General features: G+C 35.6%; 1 long non-coding RNA gene across 1 annotated transcript; it reads right to left on the bottom strand.

Moving 5' to 3' along the window:
• Window positions 1-10,102: 10,102 nt before the first annotated feature.
• On the bottom strand, window positions 10,103-11,986 carry LOC309628919. The gene is made up of 2 exons (XR_014244783.1): window positions 11,898-11,986; window positions 10,103-11,594 (listed from the first exon to the last, which is right to left on the bottom strand). It is a non-coding gene; the product is annotated as an uncharacterized lncRNA (long non-coding RNA).
• Window positions 11,987-12,266: the final 280 nt, after the last annotated feature.

Here is a 12,266-nt window from a genome sequence, read left to right as displayed (position 1 = left end):
AGGGGAAGAGTCAACAGAACTACTAGCTTAGGGAAGGTAACGGGGAAGAAAGAAAAAAAAGTAGATAAGGGAGTAAAGGTATAGAAAAAAACACCCAGAAAGAAAAGAGAAAAAGGGAATCACTCATCAACAAAAGTTTTAAAAAAGAAAGAGAAAGGAGAAAATGGGAGAAGAGAATGATCATGTGACTTTACAGCATCTTCAGGGCAACCCTACGCAAATGCAAATCCTTCCATCAAAGAGCAGTTTGGCAAATCTCTCAACTCCGTTATTCGTCCTTTGCATTATTTTTATGGATATAGCTTTTCCACTGGAGAAAAAGTGAGATATCTAGGGGTAGGGCATGGTTAAAAAATGTTGAAACAGGTGTCACTAGGTCTTAATATTAAGTTTTCTGATCTTTTAGCATAACACAAATCTCTGCCTCTAATTTCAATTCAGAAGTAAACTACATGTACAATACTGGAGATGTCTATAGCATACAAATGTCAAATAATAACTGTTGACTGTAAACCTAAGTATAAAAAGAACCTTGAGAGGCTCATATTTCATCCTTAGCATCTTCCTTAGAAATAGTTAAGTGTGCAGTTACTGGAGATGGTACTTAGGAGGGAATCAAGCTTCTTGACTTACTGGCTGCATGAATCATGATCGAGATATTTAACTTTAATTACTTAACCCTCAGTTTCCCCATCAATTTAACTGGAATAGTAATCTTCATTCGTATGGTTATTTTGAGATTAAATCAGTTAATGCTCTTAATGAATTTAGCATAATGCCTGGCACATGATACTTTATCAATCCATTTTATCAGTTAAATTATTACCTTAGATATTTTTACATTGATTTAAAAATCAAACATGAAACATTTGAGGAGTTTATTAATTCTAGCTACTGTCGATATTATCTATTCATTCTCAGTACTGGTCAGTAAAATGCTACCCTCAAGATAAATGCCAACTTGTCACTATGCTAACAATTCTAAAGGTGCTTTAAATATCTGACATTTGGGAATACTGTCTGTAAAAGTTGACTTTACAACTTCACACAAAATGAGAAAAGCTATGGATGATTATATCCCAGTGACTTTGATTTTGCCAGGGAAGGCCCTCTGGAAAAATATGCAGAGGGCTCCACATAGCGTCTACTGTAAATTTTAGATCAATGACAGTACAGATGCAGTGGATAGTGGAGGCTTCTTCCAGGGATATTGTAGTCCAAATAGAGAATAAGCACCTAAGCTTAGATGCCAGACATTAAAAAAAAAAAAGTCCCTGGAATATGACTTGTTGATTTTTAAAACTTATAGTTCATGTTTCCACAAAATACATAGTAACAAGAGCAGGTAAGAACTTCAGATTTCTCTATCATGGGAAAAAGCACTTGCTTGAATTGCCCTGGCTTAAGGCAACACTTAAGTTAAATATGTGTAAATTTTAAGTCCCCAGATGCACAGAAAGTACATTTTCTCTTTTAAGAATTTTCAAGGTCAACTTTTTAAAAAGCCCCTCTAATGTTTGCCAATATAATTTTAAAAGGGAAATACATACACCTATTAATATTCTAGTCTCCCAAGGCGTGAATCCACCCATGTCCATTACATTGATTAAAAGTTATGATAATCAAATGAAATAATTGTGATAGTAACAAATTCTGTTTCTTTATGAAATCACACCTTTTCCCTATTGTTTAATTAAATATTTATTACCGCCTCCTGCTGTTTCCATCCTGAAATGCCTAATAATTTCAGGTGCCATTGTAGGCACTAAGAGGTATTAAATAATAAAATAAATTAAAATTTATGATACCTCCTTTCAAGGAACTTATAGTCCTACATATGAATTTATTTGTATGAATTTATTTTGACATCAGGCACCTATTTTTATCATGGTAAAATACACATAACATAAAATTTAGCATTTTAACCATTTTAAGTGTATGCTTCTGTGGCATTTAGCACATTCACATTGCTGTGAGATTCTCACCATTTTACATCTCCGGAAAGTTTTCACCTTCCCAAACTGAAATGCTGTACCCCTTAAACACTAATTCCTCATTCTCCCTTCCCCTCACCTGGCAACCACTATTCCACTTTCTGTCTCTGTGAATTTGACTTCTCTAGGAATGACTGGCTTATTTCACTTAGCATAATATCTTCAGATTTTATCCATATTACAGCATCTGTCAAAATCTCCTTCCTTTTTAATGCTAAATAATATTATACTGCACGTATGATATCAGGTGACTTTTACATTTCATAATTGCCAGTGACTCCCTCTTAGAAAATTCTATATATATATATATATATATATTTAATTATTATTTATTTTTATTTATTTATTTATTTATTTATGGCTGTGTTGGGTCTTCGTTTCTAGGCGAGGGCTTTCTCTAGTTGCGGCAAGCGGGGGCCACTCTTCATCGCGGTGCGCGGGCCTCTCAGTATCGCGGCCTCTTTTGTTGAGGAGCACAGGCTCCAGACGCGCAGGCTCAGTAATTGTGGCTCACGGGCCTAGTTGCTCGGTGGCATGTGGGATCTTCCCAGACCAGGGCTCGAACCTGTGTCCCCTGCACTGGCAGGCAGATTCTCAACCACTGCGCCACCAGGGAAGCCCCTCTATCTATATTTTAAGATCTTTGCTATAAACCTTTTGTTTTAGAATAGTTTTAGATTTACAAAAAAAAGTTGTAAAGAGAGTAAGGAGAGTTTCTATATGCCTCACAGACAATTTTTCCTATTGTTAACCCCTTATATTAATTAGTATGGTTCATTTGTTACAACCAATAAGCTGACGTTAATACGTTATTATTGTCTAAAGTCTATATTTTATTTAGATTTCCTCAGTGTCTACCTTAAATTTCCTTATTCTGTTCAGGATCCCATCTAGGAAACCACATTACATTTAGTTGTCATGTCTCCTTAGGCTCTTCTAGATTGTGATTTTTTTCTCAGGCTTTCCTTGATTTTTAAAAACCTTGGCAGGTTTTAGGAGTACTGTTCAGGTGTTTTGGATTTGTCTGAGTTTCTCTCTGATTTAGGGGGAAAAGCCATAGGTGTAAACTGCCAGTCTTACCACATCACATCAAGGGTACAGACTATCAGCAAATCTTATCATTGATATTAATCACCACCACCTGCCTGGAAGTGGTGTTTGCCAGGTTCCTCCCCTGTAAAGCCACTTTCCCTCTCTTTCCATACTGTTGTCTTTGAAAGCAAGACTTAACCGGTACCAACATTTAGCAGGTAGAGAGCGATGCTCCCCTCCTTAAGGGAGGAATATCTATACAACTTATTTGGAATTCTTCTGTATAAGAGATTTATCTATTCTTCCACTTTCAAATATTTTTGTGATCATTTATTTATATCAGCATGGATGAAACCATTTTTAAAAGGGAAAGAAATCACATCATTTAGTGCTGGCTATGCCATAGGACCTGTGTTAAGTATGGTACTCATTAATTCATGTAATCCTAGACATAACCAATTTGGGATACATATATATATACATATATATATATATATGTATATATATATATAATATATTCATATAAATGTATATACGTGTATCATTTCCTTCACAATATTGGTGAATAAACCAAATCTCAGCCTTAGTAACTTTAGTTTTGCAAGAAACGTATTGTTCATCTAACTGTTTTGGTCATAAAACTGAGATTTTAGGTTACTCTGTGACTCCAAGAAATGGATGAGATTTTGGAATTATTTTGTTTTCAGTAACTCCTATGATAACAGCTTTAAATATGAGCTTCATGGAATCCTTGAAAACAATCAGACAATGTATGGGTAATTGCAGTTGTGGACCTAAGTAGCTTTGCTAATCAGTACAACTAATAAGTGTCTGGTTCATGGTAATAGTGTAGGTCTGTCTGATCCCAACCACTGCCTTTTATAGCCAGTTTCCATTGATCTCTATGGTGATGGATCTATATCATTTATAGCTCATTTAAACACTGAATTTATGAAGGAGAGGTTAAAACTGTAGGCTTGGGTTCCTTGGCTAGCTGAGAGCCTTGGGAAAATTGCATATCCATTCAAAAGTTCTGATTCTGGATCTATAAACTGGGGAGAGGGAGCAGTGATGATGATAGTAACAGGTATTGCAAAGATTAAGTAATTGATGATTGATTAGAGTTCTTTTGCATGGTGCCTGGTACAGAGTATGTACTTTGTTTTAGCTGTCATTAGCAATACTATTGCTATTGTGTTCTTGTTCCATATTTCTATATGTGAGGTAGTCTCATATTTAGTTTGGGTTTCCTGGAAGACAAGCCTGAGACAGATTCATCTGCAAACGATTAGGGCTTGAGGCAGGCAGAGCAGGAAAGGGAAGAAGGGAAGCCAGGGTGTGATCAGGTGAAGTCAAGCCTCAGCCTGATCCCATGGAGAGGTCTGGAGTGTAAATTACTCTACCAAGATTTTCCACCTAATGGTTATAGAGCTGGACTTTTATATATTGCACCAGTTAGTCAATGGCTATGGGCTGTGGAGGGGAAGGTGGGGAAATGGTACTGGTATGAAATTTTAGGCACAACCAGGTAGTTCATGGACCATGCTCAGAAGGTTTCCCAGGTGCAAGGAATCACCAGCAAAGTAGTGCAGAACTAGTAAGAGGCCCTGGAGGAGATCAGGCAGGGCACCAGAAGTAGTCAAAACAGTCTTTTCTCCCCAACTACATAGTAAACCTCCTATAGATAAGACATTTAGTAGAATTACAGATATTTCTTAAACTCTGCAGATTTAGAGCAATAAGTTTGCAAATGGAAAATTGGGCATTATATGCCTGCTTTGGAACCTTTTAACAGAATAACCCAGTTTGTTGTGGATATTGTACTTTTCACATGATTGTTTTGTTCATATTGGTCTGCACTAGAGATGGCTTAGTTCTCTTCCTGGAATCTAAAATATTTATCAAGAACTATTCATAGAAACATGTGGATGGAACTACTACCTCCAATAAAATATCACAAAGGTTATACAGCTGTGGTTCTCTAGCTCATGGTGCATTAATCCCCACCCCCTCCTTTGTTTAGTACCTCCCCTTTGTCCCCACCCACAGTTACTCTGATTCATTTGGTACAGGGGTGAGGCCTGGGTTTTAATTTGTTTTCAAAGCTTCCCAGCCAAGATTGAGAACAACCAGATTGCAGTAAAAATTAGCCAGTTGGAAAATTTTAAATTGCCTAACTCCTTCACAATGCAAGCAAAGAAATCTGCCTCATTTCGAAATTATTGTATTAAAAAATATCAAAAAGGTATATAGTGACATTTTAAAAGGTAATATTAAGAAAAATATAGATTATTTCAGAGTGCAACAAAGTGTTCATTCGAGATGATCCTGAAAATCCTATCACCTTTCCTACTCACTCCAAAACAGGAGTCAGGGGTCTAAAAGAATATAAATTAAACCATTTTGAGTGAACTGACACATTAACTTGGGCATGCAGATAATGTGGTTAAAATATTATGCCAGATATACATGTAAACACAACCAAAGTGAAATTTTAGTATGTATTCAAAAACTAAGCACTCAGAATTGGATACAAATGTCCAAGAGAAACTCAAGCTGGTATTATTTAGTTGATATAGTTAAACCAGATCTAACATAATTCTAGTCAGATGGAAAGGCAGTAAAATTCATGTCACAATATTTTCCTTTCTGTAAAATTAACATTAAAAGTTTCAATAGCATATTTAAAAATGAAAGCAAGTGAAACAGTTTTAATTACTTTTTTGGCTATTAAAGGAATGGCAATATTTTAAATTAGTTTGTAAATCATCATCATTTTCCTCCCATGTATTCATCTGTCAACAATATTTCTTAAGTCATTTCTGTACTTATAAAAAATACAATTTATAGAATTATCAGAGATAAAAAATAATGTTATATACCCTATAATTATTATTATTTTTAAACATTGAGCTGTAGTTTTTATCAGGGAAGAACATTAGTGATTGACAGTACTAGAAAAGAAAAGAATATTTGAATATAGAATCTCCCCCCCCAAAAAAAATTTATGGCCTTCAATTAAAAAAAAATTCTACTCTGATTTCCACTATAATTCTATGAAGATTACAGTTAGAAAACTCCAGTTTTGTTTTTCCTGGCCACAAAAAGTTAAAAAAATTTTTAAAAAGTCTACCGTTAGGTTTCTGCTGCCTCTGTTAAGTTTGCCAGATAAACGTCCCAATTGAAAGCTGTAACTGTGATTTGTTGGGCTTGAAATATGAAGCATATCTTTCCTGTAGGAATTTAAAATATCTTATTAAGCAATGGTAAGGTCTACTCAGTATTAATCAAAACAAACCACAAAACAAATTACAAAACAAGTATGTGTGGTACTTAGCCCTCTCTCAGGAACCACCAGCTAGTGGAGATGAAGAAAATATTCTTATATTCTCAAACTCTTATTTCACTTTCCAGCAATGTTTCCAAAACTACTCTCTGTCCAGATTTACACACCTAGCAAACATTTGGATGCATATAAATATATATGTTTACAAAAATAACTTCTATTGCACAAGACCTATCTCATAAAATACCTGACAAAGTCACCTATTATTGTCCTCAATAAAATGAAGGGAGTGGGCCTGAATTATTCTGAAGGAGATGTCAAAATGCAGGTAACATATGTTAACTCACTTTTCACTCATGTTTCAGAATACATTCTTCAAATCTTATAAAAGGACAAATGTTTGCATGCTTCTGCAAAAATCCTTCATAGATATTTTAGATGTTTGGAAAACATCGCTTCTTGTTTTTTTTTTTTTTTAATGAAATCTAGTCTTTGAAAAATACACATTCTACTTCTGGTTTTTCCTTCATTTTTTTTTCTCTGTGACAACAGTGGTGTTATAAGAGGTGAGGGGAAGCGCATTTTAAAATGATGATATTTAGGCTTATAAATCTGTTGGAAGAAAATGGACAATGAAGGACACATGCTAGAAATATCATTATAATATTAACAAAAATAAAAAATAAGAACTTTTTGCTCTGCGACATACTAAAAAATGGACAGGACTGAATAAAAGTGAGTTCAAAAAAGCCATGAGCAACTCTAGAATGATAAGTACAGAATTATACTCACCTTTATGTGAATTAAAGAGCTTAAATACAACTGGCTATTTAATTGGTCTGGTTGTAACACTGCTGTTACCTCCCTCAGGATGTGCAGAATTGGATAAATGGAAATACAGAGCTTTTATTAAATTTTAATTGTATTTTATTAAGGCACAGGAAAAAAGACATTGTTTGTGGTTTTATTATTATCATGGTAATTTGCCAAGAGAAGGATTTTAATGGGCTAAATACTAATTATTCAAAGATAGATTAAGCTCTACGAAAAGAAAAATGGTTGCTCAGAGAGTTGGACATGCTGAGGAATAAAAGATAACATTTGATGTAACAACCCATGCTGATCCTTTAAAAAGGAAAACAGTTGGATTAAGAAAAATCTGCTTTTCATGAAAAGCCAGAGGAATACATAAAACCATAACCAAGGCAAATAAATATTCATTAATTCATTCAACAAATGTTTATTAATTGCCTGCTTTGTGTACCAGTAACTTTTAATCACTAGGTATACAAAGTCAAACTCTACATGGTCGTGCCCTTGAGGGGGTTTGTGGGAAGCAGAGAGAGATGTGAATCAATAATAATATAGGACAGTGCTGGGAAGGCTTGAAGTTTTGTAAAATTGCAAACAGAAGGACATGTGAGAGCAAAGGAAGGGAAGGGAAGTTTCTCCAGAAACTCATATTTATACTGAATTTTGAGGCGGTAGAAAATAGTTCAATGTAAATAGGGCAAAGGCATTCCAGGTGCAATGTAGCAAAGCAGAGAAATAGCAGGAACTGGAGAAGTAGGCAAGGCACTAACAGAAGATCCTTCTCGCCAAGATAAGGAGTTTGAAATTTATCTGAAAATTTAGGAAGGAGCTTCTGGGAGATCCCCACCCCCCTTAAATTGAGGTGAAATTTACATGTAGTGAAATACACTTACTGCAAGATTCCTAGTAGGCCAAGGATATAGTGAGTCTTTCATTTTAGAAAGATGTATTTGGCGGCAGTATGGGACATAAACCATCTACCACCTGTTTTTATAGCAGTCACCTTAAATATACCAGGTGTCTCAGAGATATTTGTTGCTCACCAAATGTCTATGTGTTCCCATACTTTCCCTACCTCCATTCAGTTAGGTAAGACCGTGTGATTAGTTCTGGCCAGTGAACTGTGTCAAAGGATACAGAGATTTGGCAAGGGCTCCTCCACCTTACTTTCTTCCCTTTCGTGCAAGCTGAGAGCCTGTGCTCTGTGTGGTGCAGCCTCGACATGGAGAGCCTCTGTCAGTCTGACTCCCTGAATGACCATGTGGAGTGGGGTCCACTTAACCCCTCCTCCACCCTCTACCTCTCAACCTAGATGAGTTACAATGTGAATTGAAAACAAAATTTATTCTCGTAACATAGTCTAATCTAACATGACTAATATCTTCCGGTCACTTCTTTTATTCTTTGAAGAGTTCAGTTCCTGTCACATTCAACATTAGGCATGTCATAATTCTTCGCAATTTTAATATCTATGTTGATGGCGCTTTCAGTATTCCAGACATTCTGTTACCCGACCTTCTCTTGCCAAATGGTCTTGTCTTCCACCCTACCTTAACCTTTAACCCCATGGTCATACACTAGTATTTTTATGATTATCAACAATTTCAACCTTGAGCATCTTCCTCTCTGGTCTTATCTCCTATCTTTCTAGCTAACTCCATGTAATATCTCAACTCGTATTATTCTTCAAATTCATTGGGACTTTTAATGTATTTATCCAAGTTTTCACTATTCCTCACCTTCATATCCTTACTTTTTTATCTCTCTAGATCCCAGGGCCATCATTATGATCACTTCCTTGCAAATTCCACTAACACAATTGTCCTTTTTTGGTTTTCATTGCTCCCCTGGAAAAACTTTCAGTCTAGCTGAATTCAACTCTGCCATCCCTGCATCTAAACCTTTGCAAATGAATATGGCTGGAAAAAAAGCAGCCTAGCATACTGACTACTCTCATTTTAAATTCATAACTTCTAAATATATGTTTCCCTTGCTATTAATTCTCCTACAAATTTTAATTAGTATTTTAAACCTTTTCCTCCTTCTTAAATTTCCACCACAACATCCATAACTAAATTCACTCATAGGTGATTATGTTGCTTCCTATTCCTCTAGGAAAGTTGATTTACAATCAGAAAAGACTTTTCTCAAGCTATGACCACATGTACCATGTACATTCATGTCATATGCTTTTCTTCCAATCCTGTGACTGCCTAAGCCATCTGTAATCCTTTCCGAGGCTAATTTCTCTACTTTTGCACTTGATTTCAACTCTCCTTGCCTACTTATGAATATGGCTCCAGAAACTCAATTCTCTGCAATGATCAAATTTTCCCTCTTGAGTCATTCTTGCCATGCAAAGATATTATGGCAACTTTAAACACTTTTTCTTTACCCTAGATTTCATTACTTTTACCCCCACCTCTGCTCTTCTTTACAACAATCTCCTCAAAAATTTGTCTATACTATTTCTCTCCTATTCCCCTCTTCCCATTCTTTGTTGAATTCAGTTCCATTACCTTTTCCTCCATCATTCTACTGAAACTTTTCTTGTCCATGTCTCTAAGAGATTCATGTTGCTAAACACAAGACAATTCTCAGGTCTCAGATTTCCTTACCACTTTCACTTCTCATATCTACTTCTACAGCCTGCATTGATTCCCTCAACTCCAGAGTTTTTAAATCAAGTTGTACTCTCGATTTTTTTTTTCACACAGCACAGTAAGCATTTTTTTCTCTGCTTCTCTCCATTTCTATCATCATCTCTTAATGGATTGCTGAACCCCCTAACATCTCTTCCTAATTCAGTGCTTGTCCCCCTTTGGTCTAGTCTCAAAATAGAAGGCAGAATGTTTCTTTTGAAACCCAAGTAAATCATGTCACTACTGTCTTCAAAATCCTCCAGTGGGTATCTTTCTCAAAGTCCTTAAAATGATCTACAAAATTCTATGTTTTCTGGTCCCCAACATTTCTCTGATTTCAATCGTTTTTCCTCTTCATCACTCACTCTGCTCTAGCAATGCTCGTCTCCTTGTTGTCACTATAACATGCCAGGAAGGTGCCCTCTTCAGGGCTCTCATACTCACTACCCATTCTGTCTCCAATATCATTCCCCAAGATATCTGTAGGTCTGGTTCACGCTTTGCCTTTGGATATCTGCTCAACTATAACTTTCTAAGTTAGGTCATCCCAAACCACCATAAATCAACATTCTTATTCTCTTAGCAATCTTGTGAGTTAGATATTATTTTTTATATTAAAGTTGAGGGAAAATGTTCATAAGATATTATCCTCATATTAAAAAGGAGGAAACAAAAGTTCACAGAATCATGACTACAATGTTATTTTGTACCAGGGATTCTAAATTCTTTATATATATTAACGCACTTAATCATAATAAGAACTATTATTATCCACAAATATCAAATAAAATATCTAGAATCACAAAGTCACTAAGCTGCATAGATAAGCTGAGACAGCTTCTTTGAATTAATCATCTTTCCTTTCACTCTATGGGCTGGTATTATCACTCAAATCATGCAAAATCACATTATTAGTGATAAATAGGTGCTCAGGGATTGGTTTTACATATTTTCAGTTAAATCTCTCCTTCTATAATTCTATATTACTTTGACTATAATTTTTAAAGTAGTGAAATATTAAAACCCAGAGTAATTATAAATTTTATAGTGTTGGCATCTCCAAATGGGATGTGTTGCTGTACTTTAGTCTATATTGTAAATTTTTATCACAGTCCTGGTCTCCCCAACAGATAGTTTCTCTTCTTAACATAGAATTGTTTTAGAAATGTCAAGACATAACTTCTAAAAAGATGCTATCTCAGAATTTTGCACTCACTCCTTTCCATCTCTGGATAATTTTTGAAATATTATTTGTGCAACTAGTTCACTATCACAACATCAGTGGTGCCTAACTAACAATAGTTGGCATTGCACAAAGCAATAAAATATTTAAAACTGAAGAAATGCAAAGATCCGTTTTAAAGCAGGGATTGGTGAATCTCTCTAACATGGATTATAGGGATAATTATAAAATTGACATAAACAGGTATATATTTAAAAATTTTGTTTCAAACTTGCAATAATTTTAAACATCATTTGGCTGCTCAAATTACATTTTGTTTGTAAATTATCTATTAAAAATTTCCCATGCTTCTGCCCGTCGCTTATAAAAGTATTATTTTATATGGTACACAGGAAGTTGAGTTAATGATACTTCTTATTAGTGTATGCAAACATTATCTTTTGTTCCATTTCCCTTCACTCCTAATCTCTACTTTCCTTCCTGTCATACAATTGAAACCCATTCTATTGTGTTTGATATGAATTTAAACGTTCATGTAATCCTATAAAATATCTAGAATTATATGTATGTTTTTAATTTTTAAATATGGTATTGGGCTAAAAACCTTATTCTGCTTTTTATCTTTTTTTTTAAACTCAAGGCTGCTTTTAAGTGCTATTTTTTAATTTTTATTTATTTATTTATTTATTTATTTATGGCTGCGTTGGGTCTTCGTTTCTGTGCGAGGGCTTTCTCTATTTGTGGCAAGCGGGGGCCACTCTTCATCACGGTGCGCGGGCCTTTCACTGTCGTGGCCTCTCTTGTTGCGGGGCACAGGCTCCAGACGCGCAGGCTCAGTAATTGTGGCTCACGGGCCCAGTTGCTCCGTGGCATGTGGGATCTTCCCAGACCAGGGCTCGAACCCGTGTCCCCTGCACTGGCAGGCAGACTCTCAACCACTGCGCCACCAGGGAAGCCCTATCTATTTTTTAATATGCACATCTAGTTGTTTCTAATTGGTGAATAAAATTTCACAAATGTATGTCCACCTCATTTTACTCACACACCCTTCCAGTTACCTGGAGCTTCCTGCCCTTACCAGAAAAGCCACAATAAATATCTACCCACTTGCTCTCATACAGGCCATGGGAGAATTTCTCTGAGATATGCATTCAGAACTGTGATCCCTGCCTCAAAGGGCATTCCTCCACTTAACTGTACTAAGTACTGCCAGTTACTTACAGAGTGCCCGTGCCAATCTAAACCCTCAATGGTAACTCATTTCTCTCATTTTTTAATCTGCTTTCCACTTCCACTCATTTTTTTACCTGGGCATC

The sequence above is a fragment of the Balaenoptera borealis genome, assembly GCF_965194805.1.
Source record: "Balaenoptera borealis genome assembly, chromosome: 5".
NCBI classification, from domain to species: domain Eukaryota; kingdom Metazoa; phylum Chordata; class Mammalia; order Artiodactyla; family Balaenopteridae; genus Balaenoptera; species Balaenoptera borealis.
Note: the sequence above shows the minus strand (reverse complement) of the source record. Positions and strands in the feature narration are given on the sequence as shown.